Source organism: Nansenia antarctica, assembly GCF_963989245.1.
Source record: "Nansenia antarctica genome assembly, chromosome: 15".
Taxonomy (NCBI): Eukaryota; Metazoa; Chordata; class Actinopteri; order Argentiniformes; family Microstomatidae; genus Nansenia; species Nansenia antarctica.
In genome coordinates this window covers 2,326,913-2,346,912 of record NC_137685.1, presented here as the reverse complement: position 1 = coordinate 2,346,912, position 20,000 = coordinate 2,326,913, and the positions used below count along the sequence as shown (strand labels likewise).

General features: G+C 42.3%; 1 long non-coding RNA gene across 1 annotated transcript in view; it reads left to right on the top strand.

Annotated features, from left to right (window-relative positions):
* The window catches only part of LOC308170779, a 370,737-nt gene that overhangs the window by 152,293 nt on the left and 198,444 nt on the right, over window positions 1-20,000 (top strand). The window lies entirely within an intron of this gene.

Sequence of the window (20,000 nt, the reverse complement as noted above, 5' to 3'; positions counted from 1 at the left end):
GAAAAGGATTGGTGGAAGTAGCAACGTAGGGAGAGAGCAGATATTCGATGAACTCTGGTATAAATTAGAGGGTATCTTCTGTCTGATGGAGTGTGTGTGTGCCTGTGTGTGTGTGTGTGCCTGTGTGTGTGTGTGTGTGTACGCCATTGTGTGGCTGTGTTTGTGACATCATGCTGGGGTTTATTATAACCATTGTGTAAGAGACAGTGAGGCTAGGCTCAGGGGAGCAGCAGCTCTGCGTCCTCTGGTCTCCCCTGACTCCAGCCTTTCACTAGCAGTCCCATGGTGGCTGGTACTATTGAGTTTTTGAATGGACACAATGCTGTATGACACAGTTGACTTTGTTGCAGTTTGTCTACTGACATGCTTCATGATTGCATTGTATCGGTACAGTACTCAATCAATAAAGAAACAAAGCATGACATTTCATTAAATCAATGACTTAAGTTAAAGACTTAGGCCCAATCCCAATTCACCCCTAGCCCTTTGTTTTCACCCCTATGGCTCGATTTGCGCGTTCACGTTTAGGGCGAGGGCTGTCCCAATTCATATTTCATCGAGGGCTAGGGGTAAGGGGGAGGGCTAACTATTACTTCATTTCGAGCGATTCCAGGACCACACTAGCTTCGAAGGGCTAACGGTACGCTACCCCTTGATACCAGGATGCATTGCGAATCATCTACAAATATAAAATCCTAAATTTTGGCCGCCATTGGCTACAATCTGTAATTTGGCTCTACAAGTGTTAATATGTCATTTTATGAAGTTTTTATATGTTTTCAGGCGAGAAAGTAGCCATATATATTCACAAAATGTGTCCAGTTTATCAAAATAACCCGTTTATCCTAGATACTACGGAGGATGTTATCATAGTGTTGTTAGCATAGTGTTCGCGAATGCTATGCTATGTTGTGCTATCATGTACTAGTTTTCACTGAATAAATCGCGATTTCTTTCAAAGAAGGTAGCAGGTGTTTATGTCCATGTCAAGGAGAAGGTACGTTATGACAGTAGTGTGTTTAGGACATAAGTTAAGGATATCAGTGTTGTACTTTAGCCTGTGGAGACGCGATAGCATTAGCTCCACACGGATTTAACATTAACAGTAGTTATAGACATTTGTAGTAGTAGTAGTAGTAGTAGTTGTTGTATAACAAGGTGAATAGTGAGTTAACATGTTTATTAGTTGTATCTAGGGTTGCCACCTTTCAGTCAGAGAAATAAGGGACACCCCTCGCAGTAGGGGCCCCGCTCCTCGGGACCACGACCACCACGGGCCCAAGGGCGGGGTGGGGGCCCCAGTGCTAGTAAATCACAAGTTAAACATTGTTTCAATAAAGCATTTAGATTCATACTTAGTTTCAAGTGCTTTATTAACACTGACTGAACGTATCTTAATACAAAATGTATTAAACATTAGCATTAGCATACAGTATATGCACCATAACTTAACTCAATAACTTACAATTAAACAAAGCTTTGCCACTTTCAAATATAGTGCAACAATAATTTATGAAACTATAAAACTACAAAACATTCAACAGTCATCATTCAATCATGTGCAGCAGTAGACAGGGTTTAGCAGTTGAGCTCTTTCTCTTCTCCTCATTGTGTTACTTATTTTTCCTGTGAAAACAGTTAACACCTCTCTCTCTCTTCCTCACTGTGTGTATTTCTTTTTCCAAGTGTACTTCTGATCACTCCTTGCAGCACTGAGCAGCTGTTTGTCTTTCAAAACAATGGAGTAAAACTCTGAACAGGACAGCTCAAAGTTGAGAGTGACTCCTCATGAGCCCCACAGAGCACCTGTTCCTGCAGTCACTCCATTTTAAAATACTCTATACTGAGCACTGGTATAAGAACACGAACCAGAGAACAGCAGTAAATGCAATAACCCACAGTCGTCGCTGATGATGTTGCATTTTCGATTAGGATACGTTTACGGGATTAAAGGGACGGGCGATTTCCTGAAATCCAAATGTCCCACGAAATTCGGACCAATCACAAAACTGTTTTGTTGTCGCCTCGCGCCGCGCGCCTGTTGAGCGATTCAGTCTCGATTGCAGTGCGGGCCGCCACGAATCAATGCATAGAGGAAACACTGATATTGCCCAGCGCTGCAGTAAGATATATTGGAGGAATCACGCAATGCGGGTGGATTGAAAATACGGAACAAGCAGCGTATTTCAAGGTACGGGTGGCAACCCTAGTTGTATCCCTTCCTTGTTGTTGAACATGTCTGTGACTGAGATAGACTAGATACCAGTGGAGGCTCCTCCATAGAGGTGGAGGAGGCCTGGCCTCCCCAATAATTTGAGAGAAGAGAGAGAGATTTTAAAAAGCAATAATTATATTTTTTATTTTTTATTTTTTATTTATTTAACAAAAAAAATATTTTAAATTGTTTTATATTAATATTATTTATTAATATTATTTCCGTTTTGTTCATAAATATTTTCCATGGCTAAAACCCAATATTGCAATTGTAAAGCACCTACAGGCCAGAATCCCTATCCGTTTGTATTGAAGGAGGCCAGGCCTCCTGTCGAAAAGTCCAGGCCTCCTGTCGGAAAGTGGTTTCTCATAGAAGTCAATGTAATGCAATTTTTTTCATGGCAATATGTGATTGGCCAAATCACTGAAAATGGGTGGGAACAGGAGGCCTCTCCTCCGTTGTAGTACTTTTTTCCGCCACACGCGTGTATGAGTGCTGTTCTGCAGGATAAATATTAGAAATGAGTCCAGGGCTGAATGATTGACATTTTGTTCGTCCAATCACATGAAGCCATTTTGAGAATTCGCCAGTCACTTCAGTCAAAGAAACACTCCATAGTGTCTACGAGTGTCCTATCAACTTGTCCTTTACAGGACACGTCTAGAACACTCATGGCTATTATCCCTGAAAATAATAGCTCATTTGGCCAAATACTTTTGCTTAAAATGACCTCGGAAATCGGCGAGATTCTGGCGCGATTTATACATCGAATAGGTAGACAACATTTAGGATTTATTGAACAGTTTTATTTTTAATGTAGTCGATTTCGTTTTATTACAAGTCAATGTAATATTCTTCCATATCAAATGGAGTCCTGGAGAGAGTATGCCGCCCCTCAGCTAAACCAGTGGTGAGTTGAACTAATCAGATGTCTCTACCAGTGTTACACCACTAGTTCTCAGTAGTAATACCACTCCATTGCATGTCTGTGTTTCTCAGCAGATGAAGCCAGCTGGAACCAGTACTGTCCTCACAACATTAAACATTTTTATTTATTTATATTAAATATATTGAATAAAACTACATTTGATAAAGAAACTGTTACTTATCTTTTTTATATGCTAAACTTGATTAAATTGATGATTACATGTTGACGCTGTAGAAGAAGAAGAATGAAAAATGTAGGCTAAACTAAATTGTTTTTTAACCACATAATTATCAAATTCCTGCCTTTTACACATGTTCACTGGGCATTTATATTACATCCAAATGTCATTTCTCAACTTAATTATCAGGCAGGCTCATAGACTTACAGCAATGTCATTTCTTCAGGCAGGCACATAGGCTAAGCTCTGCACAATGAATTCCATCAATCAGAACTTTCTGATTGTAGCTTACACTCCAAATAGTGTGCCTTTGTCCAGCACAAAGACAGATAAGAAGAACAGGGAACATTCCATCGCGAGTGAAGCGAGCAAGCGGAAAAAAATTGGCCTCCTCAATTCTGGAAGTCACCAGCCTCCACTGCTAGATACTACGGAGGATGTTATCATAGTGTTTGTGATGCTAACGGCCGCCATCTTTGCTATCTCCTCCGGTCACAGGAGAGAGAATTCGCCGGCAACACAACGCGTCACCCGTACCGCGTCTAAACCACTGTTGATGACGTAGGCGCCGTGAAGGCCTTGCCTTCGAATCGAGTGACACTCGAAAACGAGCCATAGGGGTAGAAAAGGGAATTGGGATTGGCCCTAAGTGTCCTGACTGAGCGTCAAAAACCTCTAAAGTAACAATTTGAAAGCTTTATTTTCCTGAACTGAAGACACTTTTTGTCTGGACTGTCTTGTCTGTGAAAAGCCTTGTTGCTTGTTATCTATCTGAAAAGGGTAAACATTTCTTTGGCCTCTCAAGGCATTTGTGATTTTTGAATCTCTCGTTTTCTGAGTCTGTGTCTTCCCATCGCAAGAGGAGTACAAATAAAAACACAGGCCTTGATCCCTAATCTAAAGAGCAGATGGAACTCCAAAAATCCAAAAGCTTTTAGTGGATATAAACATGAAGAGGGTAGAGAAATAACAAGGCACAAGCCCCGACAAATATGTAAAAAGTAAATCACACACACAGGCAAATCCCTTTTGCTTTGCTCCTCTCTGATGGCAAGAGGCTTTTGGGGGCTCTTGGTGGCCCTAAACTTCGATTCAAGTGAAGCAAAATAATGTTCTAGTGAGAACACACCCTCAGTCTGTTGTGTTTTGGAACTCTGTAGTCTGTAGTTTTCTACCCCAAAGTCCAGAAGTGTTCTACTCTATCTAACTGCAGTACCGTATCTGTTTTACATTGATTTTTACTGAAATCTGAAGTATGCCCCACTGTATATCCACATAGCGTATAATATATTATGTACATAACATATTATGTACCTGCTTATGGACATGATCTGAATGTATCATGATTTTGCATTGCATGTGTATATCTCAGATGGAGTTGAACTATGTGCAACATGTATGTATTTCCCTGGTGATGTTTTTGGGACACACACATACAAAGTATATCTATTTCAAAGTGTTGTCTCTTGCGCTACACCATCTCTTTGTGCACTCACAATGTGCACTCTCCCCAAGCCCCCGCTGACCTCTGACTTCAGGTCTGTATGTGTATCTCATCCCTCTTACTTCCTCTCTGGTTGTGCACCTGCATCTGATTACATCCAGCTCTTTAGACAATGTGGTGGTATACGTATCATGAGCTTAGAATGATAAGGTTCTATCTCCGTTTAGAATGATAAGGTTCTATCTCCGTTTAGAATGATAAGGTTCTATCTCCGTTTAGAATGATAAGGTTCTATCTCCGTTTCGGGCAGTTCAGAGATATTGAGCGTCAACGTTTTTACATTCCATTATGTTTTGTGAGATGGAACCTTTGTATTTTTATTAATTACTAACAAAAAAATGTCAACATTTTAAAAATAACACCACACAGGCATTAATAAACACCTAATGGATCAGATTATGTAAAAAAACTCAATTTTGACCAAAAATTTAGATAGAACCTTATAATTCTAACATCACGGTATGAATGAATGAATGAATGAATGAATGAATGGACTTTATTGTCATTGCTACAGTACAGGTACCAAACAACGAAATTTAGGAGGGGTGGCTCCCCTGGTGTTTGGAAAGAAAAAAAAAAAGAAAAAAACTTTTAGAAAAAGAATAAAATCACAAGAAGGTAAGGAGCTGGTTTACATAAATAAAGGCTATGTACACAATCCACTGTACTATACTGCACAGATAGTCAACTAGGGTTGTCATATTGCACAATAGTATTTTTTCACGTTATTTAAAGTGTCACAGTTTGCAGGCTTGAAATGTACATGTTTGTGCCTCAGCACTAGCTGCCATACAATCCGTCCAGACTGTCCTGGGCCCAGAACTTAGGTCTTTGCTGTGTTCAGGGCCTTGACGGCCCTGTGGTAGAAGCAGTTCTTCAGTCTGTTTGTCTTAGCGGCCGGGGTCCTGTACCTCCTTTTCGAGGGCAGCCTGATAAAGTGTACGTGCCCAGGGTGGGTCGGGTCCCTGGAGATCTTGGAGGCCCTCCTGAGACAGCGTGTTTTGTACAGCTCTTCCAGAGAGGGGAGGGGGGCGCCGGTGATCTTCTGTGCTGTTCTCACGACTCTCTGTAGCGCATTTCTCTCCGCTGTTGTGCAGCTGTAGAACCAGTTGCAGATGCCGTAGGTGAGGATGCTCTCCACCTGCCTTTCACAGAGTATAAGGCACTAGTACTGTAATAGTATGGTACCATACAGGTCTGTAAAAACAACACTGGCCCCTGATTTAGTATTCAGCCCAGGTATGTGGTACAATTATCTGATGTTAATACTCACACACAACACAATACACACACACACACACACACACACACACACACACAACCTTACACTGTGGTATCATCTCTCTGTTTGTCAGCCACACACAAACACACACACACACACACACACACACACACACACACACACACACACTCATACACTGACAGCTCTTAAAGGATCTCTCTACCCATATCAGGCCTCGCTATCTTAATAACCTAACGCTTCCTATTTTCCCAATGACACCCGCTCCTATTATTCTCCAGTAAATGTGTGCGCAGGGGAGGGCTTATAGCCATGAAAGCTATCAGATGAAAACGATCTCCGGCTATCTCATGTTGTTATCAGCATCAAACTATATGAACATATTAATAATGGAATCGTAATGTGGAGGATGTTTGAGTTTGTTTACTCTTTTGTCTGTCTCCGTCTCTGTCTCTCTCTGTCTCTCTCTCTCTCTGTCTCTCTCTCTGTCTCTCTCTCTCTCTCTCATTTTCTCTCTCTCTCTCTCTCTCTCTCCCTGTCTTTGCTCTCCCATTGCTCAGACACGGTGACATGTTTGCACAGACATAGTCTGACATCTGAAAAGCTATTAGCCAAAGATTAGTTTTTGAGGTGATTTTCCTCCCTATTCTCTAGTTTGTCTTGTTATCCCGTCGTAGTTGTAATTAATTTTGAGGGCTGTGATTCTCCCGGTGTAATTGCTCACTGCATCACTGCCCTGTGGTACATTACTAAGGATACAGGTCATATATTAAACTGTCTCTTCCAAGTTAATGTACACACATGCAAAGACACACACACACACACACACACACACACACACACGCATACACATTTATCCACAACACTTGGATAGTTGTTCAGCAAGTGACAGGATAATAACAAGACTGTAGTGGTATAATTAAGCGTTAGGGAACGAGAAGCCGTGGTATATTGTGGATATTGGCACAGCTAGCGGGGTGGTTGGCACGACGACGCGAAGGGCCGTCTTTTCTTGAATGGGGTGGGTCAAAGGTCAGGGTAGGTCAAAGGTAGGTCAGAGTAGGTCAAAGGAAACTTTAAAATCGTTCATTTTGTTTAGCTAAATTGTGTCAAATAGGCTACTATTGTAAGTCTATTCTTCTGCTGAACAGTTGTTTATTGGTTGCTAAGCAACTGTAAGAATGTAACTCGGTAATAAAATGCGGAGTAATGCGGAGTAATATGAAAAGATGCATCAACATTCCTTTTAGCCATGCATGTATCATGGATATCGGCACGGCTGGAACGCAAACTGACCAATGGAGTCAATAGACCGGATTTATCCGTTGTATAATGTACTGATAATGGACGGGTGATAGTAAGTAAGTAAGTAAGTAACATTTATTTATACAGCACCTTTCCCAGACCAAGGGTCACAAAGTGCTTTACATAACAAGGAGGAAACACAAATAAAACATAATACGAGATCGAAAGCCACAGCAGGTTAAAACAGGCAAAACAAGTGAAAATAAAAACAAGTAACAGACAACAGGTGTAACAGCATCAGCAGGACACAGAGAGACAGGCCCTAGGGGCTATCCAAAAGCCTGTCTATGATACATAGTCATATAGTGTTACATGTGAAGAACATTTGTAGAACAGTAAAGGTCCTGGTATAGTTGAATAGAGCACAACCTCTGCAGAGAAGCCAGGACCTGGACATGGACAAGTGATACTCATCCTTCTCAACAGTACTCATCCTCTATACGCAGGTGTGCTGGTCCAAGCCCAACTATGACTGTTGTCCTTCAATCTCTACTGTAGCAACACAGTGGTACTAGTGGTTTTGTAGAAGTACAACATAATCTCACCTCATTATTTGATTGATTCTATGATGTTCTATTATGACTGTCCTGAAACATCGAAATGACTTCTGTCTCACCGCAGAAATCCTTCAGTGTAGTGAGAAGCTTCTATGGGTTAAGTTTAGACTTAAGTAAGTAAGGAATAGTAATAAGAAAAACAAAAATATGCAAAGAACGAAAATGTTATCTTGCACCAGGCAGGACTTGAACCCCAATCTCCCACTTGGCTGCCTGTGGTTTCACCCATCCAGTACCCCCAACCACAACATCCCCCCTGGCCATTTTTTTTTTCTACTTTGCCTTCTCTCATGCTACAGTACAGCTGGGTGGTTGCAAAAGCAGCAGCAAAGGCTATCACATTTACTTACAGCTGTAGCTGTAAGTCAATCTAACCCAGAAAACCAATCACTCATATGTGACACAGTCTAGTGAAATGAGCAACAAGAAGGCAAAGTAATTTTTCAGTTTTTTACATGTGCTTAAACTACAGATCGTAAGCTTTCAAATGATGCGTCATACATTGAATTCGGAAAAGATTTGAAGACGACATGAGTATTTGAAAGTTGTTAACCCTGAAATCACAATCCTGAGAAACAGCCCTTCAAAGTTTTTGTGACACAGTCACAGTCTAGTCTAGTCTAGTCTAATCTAGTCTTTTGTTTGTTTTTTTAAAGATTATTTTGCTGATTAAGTACACGTATTTAACTATAGTAAAACTGTTCGAAAAAATAATGAGTGGGTACTTCAAAACTTCAAGTTGCGTCTGATGACAAAAAACGAAAATCACAGTTTTTGACCAGAAATGGAATGACTTGATGGGGAAGCGTAAAGGCTACCCCTCCTCTAGTTGTCTGACATCATTTCCTGTCTGTCTGATCTAACAGCTTTCTTCCCTCCACTCCCAAGCTTATCAGAGGAACGACCTAGCGTGTGTCCCCCTCTCTGTAGGACAGGCTGCAGTGCTGTCGCTTGAAAAGTAAACATCTTAAAACCACAACTTTGTCAAACAAACGTGTCCTCGTCTCCTCTTCAAATTCATCTGCTCTCTTTTTGAGTGTTGGATGATTTCAGACACGGCTACCTCCTCTGTGTGCAACAGACTAGTCCCCCTGCCTCTGGCTCATAAACAGGCTTTGAGATCTCCTAAAGATGCTGTCATGAAAAGACTGCTGCCTCAGCACTGTGCTTAATTCAAAGAAGCACACCACCAAGAGTACTTGCCTTTTATGTTTGTTTATGCACTTGTATATATGTATATTTGAAACACAACTGTGAACATTTCAAACCTGCAAACTGCGACACTTTAAATGAATGTGCAATAACACTATGTGCAATATGACAACCCTCGGGTACATAAGGTTCAGAGATAGGAAATGTTAGAATAGGTATAGCATAGCATAGAGTACAGCACAGTGTTTATTTGTATAGTATAGTATAGTGGACAGTGTACATAGCCTTTATTTTTGTAAACCAGCTCTTTTCCCTTCTTGTTTTTAGTTTTCTTTCCTAGCACCAGGGGAGCCCCCCCTCCCAAATGTCGTTGTATGGTACCTGTACTATATCAATGACAATAAAGACCATTCATTCATTCATTCATTCATATAATTTAGTTGATGCTTTTATCCAAAGCGACTTACATTGCAGTGAGTGTAAACATGTTTCAGTATACATGGTCCTAGCAGGAATCGAACCCACAACCTAAGCATTGTTAGAGCCATGCCATACCAACTGAGTTACAGAGGCCCACGCTGGACACCCTAGACTGTGTTTATGTTGTCTTATCCTGATTCTAAGGGTGTCACTATACAACAATACAGGTTTAATGTGCTTTAATCTACTTGTTATTTAGATATTGATGAAAAGGCTTCACACCATTTACACCTCAGCATCAGTGAATAGTATCTATATGGGGTAGTGGTGGTCTAGTGGATAGTGAGTTGGACTTGTGATCGGAAGGTTGTGAGTTCAAATCCCACCTGAAGCCACACCACCACTAGTGTGCCCTTGGGTAAGGCACTTAGCCCTCAGTTACTCCAGGGGGAATGTCCCTGTAATTCGTAATTGTAAGTCGCTTTGGATAAAAGCGTCTGCTAAATGGCAAAATTAATTAATTAAATTAATCTCCATTGTCTCTATTGAGAGAGGCCTGTTGGCCAATACACTATATCCTGTACATTACAATAGCAAAGGAATTGACAACAGGCACGAAATCTTTGTCCATCAGACATACTCTGTAACTGTAAATAGGTTTTCTGGGCTGAGAGAGGGTGGCATTGATGACCATTCACAATCAGCCACATTTTAAACACCTTTAAATCACATGGCTGGTGCCACCAAATCTGTCTACATGTCAGCCTCATCACGGTAATGAACTACGCCTGGTGTTCCAACGCCACTCGCATGTCCCGTGGCCGTGAACTCAATCAACCTTTCTGAAACGAATGTTGTTTGCTAAGCTGTGTACAATAAAGCTTTAAACTCTTTAACATTCTGCTACCGGTCTTATCTCTCGTCTTTTAGGGGCCTGAATTCTGGGCTGGAAACTATTTCAGACCAACCTTAGAAGAAGAACATTTCAACCTTTAATCCTCACCAACCAACCTCCCCAGTTCTTTCTCAGTATATCCTCAGCCGGAAAACATCATTTGAATAAAGAAAGAAATTAAGTCAAAGCGTGTGAGGATGTGGAGGGAGAGCGTCTGACAGATCGTGGGGGCAAGAGAGAGCTGAGGAGATTACTCATCATCACACTGAGAATCTCTGTGGAAAATGTGCTGCCCATGATAAGTCTTGGCTTTCACCGATTAAGCGATATTTTTGAAACAAGCCGAGGTCCAAAGGACAAACTAAAACAGCGTCAGGTTGAGAGTGAGTTGCAATGTAAACACCTGGTTAAACAAAACATTTCCTTAAAGTTTGATATTATTTTTTTATCCCCACACATTTCTTAATCTTTCTTTGCGGTAAACGAAATGTAGAATTTAAATGTGGATAAAATGTGTCGACATAAGCAAACATATAAAATAGCAGGATTAGAGAGACTAAGAAGAGCAGTGTGTATTATCGTTTCCTGTTTGGTGACATCAACATTTCCCTCAGCAGTGTGAGCACATCCATGATATGTGGGCTACTTCACACTTTTTTATGATCATCAAAAGTCATGGCTTATTCGATCGATGGAAGTTTTAACCGTTGTCGATTAAGGAGTGATCAAGTGAACTTATATTGAAATCGGAAGTGTAGATCAACAAAGTCAGGAACCAAGTTGTTTTAATTTCAAACTAATAAAACTCTTCTAAATTCTCATAGACACATGAGAGTGGAATCTCCGCCCAGCATTTGTGTGATGAGCAGACAGAGATGGAATCCTCCAACAGACCTCCACAGAGGTCCAGTGTTTAAGGGTGTGTTCTCACTAGAACATTTGCTTCACTTGGAATCAGAGTTTAGGATAAAATGTGTTTGCTCTGCGTCGTTTGGAGCTGTGAGAACGCGCATTCGAAGTCGCTCCTGGAGCAAAGAACCAACGGATGCTCCGCTTGAAAAGGGTGGTTTCGCTCCGGTTAGAAACGACGCATCGAGGCTGTCCATAGGAAAACAACAGCGCATGCGTGTTGATCTGGATAAGAGAGGGACGAACGGGCAATTAACCAATCAACTACCACGTCTGTTGCTTCGATTGCGTATGTTACTTCGTTTACATGAAGGGCTGTGAGAACGCTAATCAGAGAAATAATGTATGCAACAATGTTGCAAACTCATCCACTTGCTCCGGGTCCTGATTCAGACTTTCATGTGAGAACATGACCTAAAATACAGTTAGATAGGCCCTAAGACAGTTAAGAACATGACCTTAGTATCAGGTGAAAGTAGCCTGTGGATAAGACAAGAGGTCAAGAGAGTTTTCTTAGGTGTGCATTTTTAGGGTGATACAAGGAATAAACATGTATATTATTTATCGCAACCAAATATTGGACGCAAAAAGAACAACAACCAAGCAAACCTCTGAACTTCAACACTTGTACTTAAAAGCCCCTGAACATCTTTCAAAAAGTCTGAGCACAGAAGCTGGCTTCTTTTGTCTCCCTCTCTCTCTGGAAAATCAACAATACCTTTTTTACAGCTCGACATATTGACTCTGAAATCTCTCTCAAGGTTGTAGAAACAAGAGGAGCCCTCCTAAACGACCTTGAAAGCAGACTGTCTCCACTCCTGTTAACATGTCACAAGTTGTTAACGTCAGCTCTCTGGTATATCTGCCAAGTAAGAGGAGTTGTATTGATTTGGCAGAGCGCTGCTTTCACACTGCTGAGTGGGAGAGAGAGGGAGGTTGTCTCACAAATGGCCGTAGCTATGTTTGGTGATGTAACAGCTAATGCACACTCACTGTGCACCCTATGTTATGTCTGCACACTGGGTTAGCAGTGATGCATCAGAGTTCGAATAGGAGTGTTAGATTGTTCTGCTATCGTGGTGTTATGCCTGAGTCATGCGATGTGTGATGTATTGCTCTGTTCTGTCAGTCGATATGCAGGTAAACTAACGTTGAGTTGATGTTACGACTGTATTGTGTGTTTATTAGTACAAACACATTATCCTACTGTGGCCAAACCACAGCTAAAGTGTTTCTCCTCTGGGCTCAGAGCCGGTCATGACTGGCTGGTACTGATAATGAAAAGGTCAACCATAGTCAGTCCACAGTCATGTGGTCAGTCATGTGGTCATTAGATGGTGGAGAGAGGTAACAGCAAGAATCTCTATTCTATTGCTGGCTATTGTGAGAGCTAAGTTTCACATTTATAGTATATAATTCAAAACATGGAAGGTTTATTATCAAGAATGGGTTCATACACTGTACCTGCACACAGTGAATAAAAAGCTCTTTATTCGGGATCTCCCTTCTAAAAGTAATCCCAACTTCTCACATAAACTGCTTTGCTGAGACGGAGTAACAGGCTTATTTAGTTCTGCAGGGCTAGACTTAAGATAGCCTGAGGAAGAGAGGAGAGGGGAGGGGAGAGGGGGAGAAGATGAAGGGAGGGAGGGGGAGGGAGGAGGGGCGAGGAGGGGCGAGGATCCTTGAATGGGATCTTGATTTTTACTATGCAGCATATTCATACAGTTATCTCATGGCTGGGGGAGGGTCACTGTCAATGTCTGGCGGAGCTGGCAGCTTTCGGAGGCGGCGCTTTGTGGGACAAGGCGTGGGGCGTCTGTGGTGCAGGAGGTAGAGCTGCCGTCTAATGATCGCAAGGTTGGCAGAACGGCGGTTCAAGCCCTGGCTGGCCACATGTCGAGGTGTCCTTGGGCAAGACACTGAACCCCAAATTGCTCCCAGTGAGCGGGCCGGCTTCTTGCATGGTAGCTTGCCGCCATCGGTGTGTGAATGTGTGTGTGAATGGGTGAATGAGAGGCCGTTGTAAAGCGCTTTGGATAAAGGCGCTATATAAGTGCAGTCCATTTGCAAGGCAAGACAATGTTATTTGTACAGCACATTTCATACAACAGAGGCAATTCAAAGTGCTTTACATACATTATTTAAAAATACAGCAAGGAGGAGGAGGATAGTAAGTAGGGATGCACCGAAAGTTCGGCCACCGAATATATTCGGCCGAAAATAGCAAAGAAAAGCACATGGATCTCTTATCCTTTAACACCCTACAGAGTGAACATTTGAACCAGGTTTTATTAACGGGTGTCATTTTGTGTAATGGACCAGAGCACCGAGAGGGACAGAGGGACTCCCCCTACCCCAGACCACTAAAGCCGGTGCCAGATCCAACGAACCGACGAACCCAGAACGAGAACCGACGGACCAGCGCGCCGAGAGGGAGGGTCGGACTACCCCCTACCCCTACCCCAGCACCAGAGCCGGTGCCAGACCCAACGACCCGACACTGCCAGGACGGGTGAGAGCCGGACTATAGAGCAGTGAACAGTGTGATATAATAACGGGTGTCATTTTGTGTACTGGACCAGAGCGCTGAGAGGGAGGGCCGGACTACCCGTACCCCAGCACTATAGCCGGTGCCAGATCCAGCAGACGAGAACCCGGAGTTGAACCGACGAGCCCCCGAGCAGGACCCGTCGGACCAGAGCGCTGAGAGGGAGGGAGGGAATTGCACCAATATATTTAAAGCTCAAATTTGTATATTGTATCAAATCGATGGCAAAAGAAATGTCCCTGGCTGCTGTGGTTTGATAGAGTTTCCATCTCATCTGTAGCCTAGGCAACAACAACATTATATTGTTACAATGTAAATACATGTATGTAAAACATGTACAACGTCCTTGTTTTCCCTAGCCTGAGCTGTGAATAATGCAGAATAAACACAAACCCTAATAGCTCACACGTAGTACTGACACCCACTCCCTGGTGGTCTGTGTCTGGGTGTGGGAGCTATGGAACAATGCAGCGATCAAGACATTCATTGTCAGAGATAACACACTGATAACACGGTGATAACACACTGTAATCTGGGACATTCGGTTATGTGGGACACCGACGCTACAGTGTGTTTGTTTTCTGTTCTAAGGGAGGCAGCAAACTTGAACCAATTACCTTGGACAACATGGTTGAGCTACATATACAGTATGACGGATTCTCTGTATGAATGAGGTGTAGTGTGTTGAAATGTGTCACCTACTACTGCATACATTTGACTAAAGATATATAGGCTCTAAATATGATGTACTATGGTTAGTATGCAGTATATACTTTTAGTAAACGGTAGGCAATGTGAGATTTCAGTCATGGCCTCTGTCACACGAAATTAACGAAGGTGAGAGACCTGCAGCAACATCTCTCACATACTCGGCTGTATATTGGGGCGGCTGTGTCTCAGGAGGTAGAGTTGCCGTCTAATGATCACAAGGTTGGCAGATCAGCGGTTCGAGCCCCGGCTGGCCACATGTCGAAATGTCCTTGGGCAAGACACTGGACCCCAAAATTGCTTGCATGGCAGCTTGCCGCCATTGGTGTGTGAATGTGTGTGTGAATGGGTGAATGAGAGGCCGTTGTAAAGCGCTTTGGAGCAGCAAAAAAGGCGCTATATAAGTGCAGTCCATTTACCATTACCATACTCAACATTCTCCTTGTAATCAATCAACCAACAGACTTATCAACTAATCATTCATGCCAGTGCTTTCTTTTACTCAAGCACTGAACTTAACTTTCTAAATTCTCCAGGCAACGCACAAGTGTGTGTTCAACAGAATATTCTGTATCTCATAAAGAACGACCCCGACCCAGACAGGTATGTCTGTATTTTGTATTTGCATTTACAAATTAGCAACTGTGAGATATTTTGTAAGGCTTCTTCTGTAAGGTACTGTAGTCTTATCAATGTTGGATGGAATTCACACGTTCAACACATTGGGATACTAATTATGCTTTTATTATATGAATGAATCGCATTTGCAGAATGAAAGTGAAAAAATAATTGTGTTTTAGGGGAACGGCATTATCAAAGGCGTAAAGGTACGGTATTACAGGTGTGGCCCAGTGTGTTAACATCACCTCACATCCTGTTACAAAGGTGAGGTCGTCCTGCTCACAGCTGTTTGTTCAGCTTCACCCACACGCTACTCAAGCCCAACCATACCACCGCTCCCTCTCGTTCCCGTTCTCTCTGGCAAGGTAAACTGAAATAACTATTTTTTTAATTAAATTGTGACGTTAGAATTATAAGGTTCTATCTCCATTTTTGTCAAAATTCAGTTTTTTTTACATAATCTGATCCATTAGGTGTTTATTAATGCCTGTGTGGTGTTATTTTTTAAATGTTGACATTATTGAGTTAGTAATTCTTGGGTATTCTCTAGTGTGTTTTGGATGCAGAGTTGATACAAGGTGCAAAGCGTAGTTGGGTAGTGCTTAATTATTACAGTCCTACTTCAACGTCTGCAGTATTACCTAGTATTACATGATTTGCTGAAACGTTGATATTCAACAACATTGGTACATTGTAGATGCTATAATGGGGTTTGTTTTCTAGTGATATTGTGAGCTTGGAGGCCACCATAGCTATGGATTTACCAATGTACAATCACATACAATTTGATTGATAATATCTTGCATAATCTACATTTTACCCACAGTAAACTCAGTTCAGAGAGTTCTCACAGGAATACAACGCTGAGATGAGGATTAAAGGTAACATGACATTTTATGATCTGTTAAAGGGATGCCCATTTTCTGTCCCCCCAAAATTATATATATACTGTATATGTTACGGTACATGTGGGAATACGGTACATGTGGGAAGGTTAGGGTTAGGTGCTAGGGTGACTTGGTACATGCTGGCATGTCTAACCCTAACCCTTATCCTAACCTTAACCCTAGCATCCTAGCACCTAACCCTAACCCTAGTTTCCCCACATGTACCGTATTCCCACATGTACCGTAACATATACTCACCGGCCACTTTATTAGGTATACCTTGCTAGTACCGGGTTGGACCCCCTCTTTTGCCTTCAGAACTGCCTTACTTTTTTTGTGGCATAGATTCAACAAGGTGCTGGAAACAGTCCTCAGAGATTTTGGTCTTCTTTTTTTTTTTTTTTCAGATGTTATCCCTTTTTCACCAATTGAACCCAACCTAGCATCCAATTATCCCCTGCCTATTGCGTAGGATCCGCCGCACGACCCCGTGGCCGGCAGCCCCAGAGGAGATCGCCAGGCAGACTAGCTGACTGGCTCCTCGAGCCCGACACCGTTACTCCAGCACCAGACGGGGGCGGTGTTGCGCGACGGATCCTTGTCCGGAAATAGTCCTATACCCCCCTTTGGGAGCGGCCGCTCAATATGCCGCTCCCTGTGTGTCCCGGCCATATCCGGGTCTGGCGAGACCGGGATTCGATCCCAGTCCCCGGTGGGCAGCTTGCACTAGTGGCTAATGCTTAGACCGCTGCGCCACCGCGGGGCTGAGATTTTGGTCTTCTACCCACAATATAGAATCACAAGACTACCACTATTACTACTCTATTCTACTACTATTCTACTACAATGTTACTCTCTACATTGTTGTTAATGTTACACCAAATGTCCCATGGCAGACGCTGGTTATCTAGGGTTGCTGTTGACCACCCTGATCCTCCTGTGCTACATTCTGTACGAGCCGTCCAGGATACCTCAACAGCTCAGACAGATCATCCTGTCACCAAGGAATCTGGGTATTTCATTTGTCGTTTCTATGTCATTTCTTTAGTACGGAGCCCCCCTGGGGTCACATGGTAGGAAAAAAGTATTTGATGTGTGAATCCGTTCCCTCGATTTAGTAAATCTGTTCCCTCGGTTTAGTAATTTTGTTCCCTCGGTTTAGTAATTCTTTAGGGTTAGGGCTAGGGTTAGGCCCTACGATCCAGAACGATCGCAAGGATTAGGGTTAGAGTTAGGGTTAGAATCCTAAACCGAGGGAACGAATTACTAAATCGAGGGAACGGATTCACACATCAAATAATTGTTTACCATGTGACCCCAGGGGGGCTCCGTACTTTAGAAATGTGTGTGCCCAGTGTATTTAATGTTTGATTAATGTTAGTTAAAGTAGGCATCAGAATGTCTCTTCTCTCAGGAAATGTAAAAAGGAAATTAGGAAGAAGAAAGAAATGTGTTATTTGCTGTGTCATTTTAATATATTTTAGGTTCCCCAAAGGAAAAGAACATCTCAAATTAGATTCTTTATTTTTTATTTTTTGTCTTTATTGTCTATAAACACAGACAAGTAGTGCTTTACATCAAACATGCATTAGTATAGAAACAGAGGACACATCAGTGCACATGTAAGGGGTGGTTGGGTAAGTTCAGGACAGTTGGGAGAAACGGTATGATGGTTAATTAATTAACCGGGAACCTTTCTATCTTGTTCAGGAGCCAGAGATGAGCCCTTGCAAAACAAGTGCAGTCTGTTGAAGTGTCCACCAGACCACTTTGCCTTTCATCTGAGAACTGGGGCGGCCAACGCAATCGGACCCCAGATCTGCTTCCGTGACAAGATGTGAGTAGTGGGAAAGACCTGCTGTGACAACCAGTCAGCCAGGGCCGGTCCTAGACATTTAGGTGCCCTAGGCGAGAGTATGATTTGATGGCACTTTCACAGTTTAAAGTAAAAAGTAAGTGAGTGGGCCACACGACCACTAGAGGGCAGTGTAAACTCACTCTGTGTGTCAGAGCTGTGCAGGACATTGGCAGACGCATGAATGTCTCTAGGATGAATCTCAATAGTTTAAAACAGCCTCCTCTAGTTGTCCCTAACCAACTCACGACCAAAGCATTAGAATGAGATTATATTATATTATTGAGAAGGGCTATGGCTTTGAACAGTTTCTTCCCCAAAGCCACAGCCCTTCTCAATAACTCCTGATCATTGCACCTTGCACTTTACATGTTCTTGCACTTAGTTGTATAGTATATTTATTTATAATATTCACTCATATTGGTACTGTATATTTTGTCTTGAGTTTTTTGTATTGTCGTCTTGCTGTTGTATGTACTGTAGCTTGTTCAGCATGGTAGAATACCAAGGCATGTTCCTAGTGCACTGCACACGGCGAATAAAGTTGAATTGAATTGAAGTGATATTACTATAAGGCCTTTCATTCCCACAGTACAAGGTTATGAAGGGACCAGGAAAGCATTATGACAAGTAAATCCATTGTGTATCCTGTAGAGCAGGGGTCGGCAACCTATGGCACGCGTGCCAGCAGTGGCACGCGGCAGCTTAAACAGTGGCACGCAAGCAATAAGTGCGAGAATGGGAGAATGTTTTTATTTTATTTTATGTTGGCCGCGTTCGTAAATTCGCGCACACTGGGATCAACGTCATAATGGGACCAAGTAATTTGATTGGACTAGAGGCAGTCTCGGGGACGCTCCGGCGCTCTCAGGGCGAATTTACGAATGCAGCCCTAGTCTCTCATCCACTCCACGAGAGCCGTATTCTGGCGCAGAAGTAAAATTCTGAATTCGATTCGATACAAGTGTTACTGTTAAGCACACATAACAATATAATAGTAATATATAATAAGAGTGGGGGTTTGTGTCCCAGAAAGACCGTGCTGTATGTGTCCTATGTCACGAAAATGTTGTTTGCCGAACTTCAAGCGTTAAACGGCATTATGAGACCAAACATCAGAAGTCGTTCAAGGATGAAACAGACAAGGCCGAATCAATAAGACATGCTGTGTCAAGGTATGGGAAGCAGGCCAGCACCTTTAAAGCATTTGCCACTGCTAAAAATCACGCAACTGAAGCAAGCTTTCGCATTGCTCATTGCTCATTGCATTGCGAAACGTGGAAAGCCATTCACTGATGGAGAATATATTAAGGAGGCTTTCCTCTGTAGCTCAGATGTTTTGTTTGAAGGCTTATCAAACAAAGACACAATAAAATCAAGAATAAAAGACATCCCAGTGTCAGCCAGAAGTGTGGAATGAAGAATAGGAGAAATGACAGAAAACGTGAAAGCGCAGCAGACCGCTGGTTTGAAAGATGCGACGGTGTTTAGCCTCGCACTTGATGAGAGTGTAGATGTGAATGACATGCCATGTTACTTAAAGTGACCAAGTACCACCCCCAGATAATGGAGTTGAGCAAAGGTTAAACAGGGCCAGGGATCACATTGATTGTTAGGACTGTTTACATGGCTTTGCATACATAGCTCTTTGCAACCCCAAAAAAATGTTTGTTGTGGTTGGAATAAAATAATAAAATGTAAGTAACAACCAAATAATCATATAAATATAAATTATAATTCATACAAGTAAGACCCTTGTATAATCACCATCCAGTTAGGCCTACTTATTAAAATGATAACCATAGGGAGCGCAGTTAGCAGCATTGCAACTTTGGTAGAAATTGAGCACTCCAATTTGCTTAAAGTTGTGCTACGCATCACAAAGTTTAGTTGTCTTAGATGTTATGTTGGTAATTTTGTTCAAGTTTCAGTTAGTTGACTGTTAGGCCTGTTTATTTAGCATACATGGCTTTGCATACATAGCTCTTTGCTGAAAAGTGTTGTTCATGTTGTGGAATAAAATTGCAGATCAGTTGGTCTGTTTGGTTTGGTTTGATGTCGAGTCATAATTAATG